At 45.1% G+C, this 3,611-nt stretch overlaps 1 pseudogene; it reads right to left on the bottom strand.

Moving 5' to 3' along the window:
• Positions 1 to 1,469: 1,469 nt before the first annotated feature.
• LOC138426590 (glyceraldehyde-3-phosphate dehydrogenase pseudogene) lies at positions 1,470 to 2,469 on the bottom strand (annotated as a pseudogene).
• Between the last annotated feature and the right edge of the window lie 1,142 nt (positions 2,470 to 3,611).

The raw sequence follows: 3,611 nt of genomic DNA, 5'->3' as shown, positions 1-3,611 counted from the left end.
CTAGACCTGGGGATTGTGTATTTAAGTATACCTGGAAGCATATTTAAATTAATCAGGCTAATCCTCTTGAGTGAGATTTAATATAATCTACACAGGTTCATCTTAGATTACTCAAGTTACTATGTTGAAATGGACTGCACGGTCTAGTGTTCTCTGGAGGCCTAGACTGAAGGTTTAATGCTTCTCAGTGAAGAAAGAATGATCAAAGGGTGTCTTTCCCCCCAAACCCCACAGGATATTTTTGTCAGTCTTTGGAGACATTTTTGGTTATCACCACTGGGCAGGTCAGGTGCCAGAGGCATTTACTGAGTGGAGGCCAGGGTGGCTGCTAGACATCTTACAAACTACAGGATAGCCTCCACAACCAAGAACCATCTGCCATAATGTGAATAGTGTGGAGGTTGAGAAACCCTGCTCTAGATGGATATTGTGTTTCTGGTAATTTGATTGGGAATCCCCTCTCATCTGATGCTGGCTTTTGTGGAGTCAAGCATTCTAAAAGCAAATTAGCTTGGCCTTCTGCTTATACAATTAGAAGTGTCCATCCATTTCTACCTTGCTGTCTGCCCTGGGTGCTGATTTATACCAGTGAGATTCAGATTCTCTGTGAGTTTGGCCATTCAGAGCCCCAAGTGAAGACTGAAAAGAGAGACAGGAGTAAGGTTATATATTTTTTTTACTTAACTCCTTCTATAGCACATAATCTGTGTCCTTTCAAAAGTCGCTAATCTTCTCCACATCATTTTTCCCTTTTGGGACCCCTTCTTTCTCCCGTTTTAGAATTAAGTCTCCTAACTTTTCTACTGTCATAAGAAATCAGGATTACCTACCTATTCCGTATATTTTTCCTGCCCTGACACCAAGTTAGTTAGTTCAGTTGCTCAGTCATGTCCAACTCTTTGCAACCCCATGGACTGCAGCATGCCAGTTTTCCCTGTCCATCACCAAGTCCCAGAACTTGCTCAAACTCAATGTCCATCGAGTTGGTGATGCCATCCAACCATCTCATCCTCTGTTGTCCCCTTCTCCTCCTGCCTTCAATCTTTCCCAGCATCAGGGTCTTTTCCAATGAGTTGTTCTTCCCATCAGGTGGCCAGTGTGTTGGTGTTTCAGCATCAGTCCTTCCAATGAATATTCAGGACTGATTTCCTTTAGGATGGACTGGTTGGATCTCCTTGCAGTCCAAGGGACTCTCAAGAGCCTTCTCCAACACCACAGTTCAAAAGCATCAATTCTTCATCTCTCAGCTTTTTTGGGGGGTGGGGGAGTATAGGGTACTTTATTGATGGTACACAACAAGGCAGGGTTCCCTAAGCCCCTCCCCTTCCTCAGGGCCTCGAGGATGGAAACTGTTTGGAGGTCAGGAGATTCTCAGTGTGGTGGAGGATCGAGGTGGTGCAAGGACACCCCAGCAGCTGAGTATTCTCTCTTCCTCTCATGCTCTTGCTGGGGCTGGGGGTCCAGTGACCTTACTCTGTGGAGGCCATCTGGGCCATGAGGTCCACCACCCTGTTGCTGTAGCCTAATTCATTGTCATACCAGGAAATGAGCTTAACAAAGTGGTCATTGAGGGCAATGCCAGCCCCAGTATCAAAGGTAAAGAGTAAGTGTCACTGTTAAAGTCACAGGAGACAACCTGGTTCTCAGTGTAGCCTAGAATGCCATTGAAGGGGCCCTCCAATGCCTGCTTCACCACCTTCTTGATGTCATTATACTTGGCAGGTTTCTCTAGGTGGCAGGTCAGAACCACAATGGACACCTTGGGGGTGGAGATGGAAGGCCATGCAGGGGAGCTTCCTGTTGAACTCAGGGATGACCTTGACCACAGCCTTGGCAGCACCAGTAGAAGCAGGGATGATGTTCTGGGCAGCCCCTCAGCCATCACACCATAGCTTTCCGGAGGGGCCATCCACAGTCTTCTGGGTGACAGTGATGACATGAATGGTGATCATGAGTCCCTCCATGATGCCAAAGTGGTCATGGATGAATTTTGCCAGGGCAGCCTAGCAGTTGGTGGTGCAGGAGGCATTGCTGACAATCTTGAGGGAGTTGTCATACTTCTCGTGGTTCATGCCCATCACAAACATGGGGGCATCAGCAGAAGGCACAGAGAGGATGACCCTCTTGGTGCCACACTTCAAGGGAGCCCCAGACTTCTCCATGGTAGTGAAGACACCAGAGGACTCCACCACATACTCAGCACCAGCATCACCCCACTTGATGATGGTGGGATCTTGCTCCTGGAAGATGGTGATGGCCTTTCCATCAATGATGAGCTTCCTGTTCTCTGCCTTGACTGTGTCGTGGAACTTGCCATGGGTGGAATCATACTGAAACATGTAGACCATGTAGTGAAGGTCAATGAAGGGGGGCATTGATGGTGACGATGTCCACTTTGCCAGAGTTAAAGGCAGCCCTGGTGGCCAGGCACCCAAACCGGCCAAATCTATTTACTCCAACCTTCACCATCTTGTCTCAGGGATGCAGCTGGCACAGCACCAACGATGCGATTGTCTGTTGAATGGGTAGGTGTAGAGAGCCTCAGCTTTCTTTATAGTCCAATTCTCATATCCATACATGACTTTACTGGAAAAACCATAGCCTTGACTAGATGGATCTTTGTTGGCAAAGTAATGTCTCTGCTTTTTACTATGCTGTCAAGCTTGGTCATAGCTTTTCTTCCAAGGAGCAAGTGTTTTTTAATTTCATGGCTGCAGTCACCATCTGCAATAATTTTGGAGCCCCCCAAAATAAAATCTGTCACTGTTTCCATTGTTTCTCAGTCTATTTGCCATGAAGAGATGGGACCCGATGCCATGATCTTCGTCTTTTGAATGTTGAGTTTTCAGCCAATTTTTTCACTCTCCTCTTGCACTTCCATCAAGAGGCTCTTTAGTTTTTCTTTGCTTTCTGCCATAAGGGTGGTGTCTACTTTGTATCTGAGGTTATTGATATTTCTCCTCTCAGTCTTGATTCCACTTTGTGCTTCATCCTGCCACCAAACTTTAGTATAATTATTGTGTAAGTAAAAAGTCTTGAATTATTAACTCAAATGTATCATGTGTTTTCTGCTGCAGACCTAATTCTGTTTGGGGAGCATCTTTCGTGTTTGTCTAGTCTCTTGTGTTTATCTAGTACACAGCTGCCCCTTTATGTCATGGCCACCTGAATGTTCTAACATCACACAAGAAGTAGCACCAAAGAGAAAAAATAAAAATACAAACAGTTCAAGCACAACAGAACACGAACGACAATAGAGGATGAATTATAACTTGTTAAACATAAATCTCAATTATCTTTGTTTTATCAATATGTAAGAATTGACAATTATTCTCAAGTTAGATACTAATAGCAACATGCCCTTGTGGCTAACCTAGTACTATCAGATTGTGCCTTCACTCTACCACATTCTTGCTATGAATCTCCTCCACACCTTCACCTTTCTGCACCTGGTTTGCAGCAGTAGCTTCCTAGTTCATGACCCAATCTCTCAACACCAATCCATTGAGCAAACCATTGCTACTCTAGAATGTCAGTTTGGTCTTCCCTGCTCCTAAGTTTTAGTGTTGTTTTTTTTTTCACATTTTCCTACTGAACACTGCTTGAACTCC

Source organism: Ovis canadensis, chromosome 21 (genome assembly GCF_042477335.2).
Source record: "Ovis canadensis isolate MfBH-ARS-UI-01 breed Bighorn chromosome 21, ARS-UI_OviCan_v2, whole genome shotgun sequence".
NCBI classification, from domain to species: Eukaryota; Metazoa; Chordata; class Mammalia; order Artiodactyla; family Bovidae; genus Ovis; species Ovis canadensis.
The sequence above is the reverse complement of the archived record's forward strand: the minus strand, read 5'-3'. Positions and strand labels throughout refer to the sequence as shown.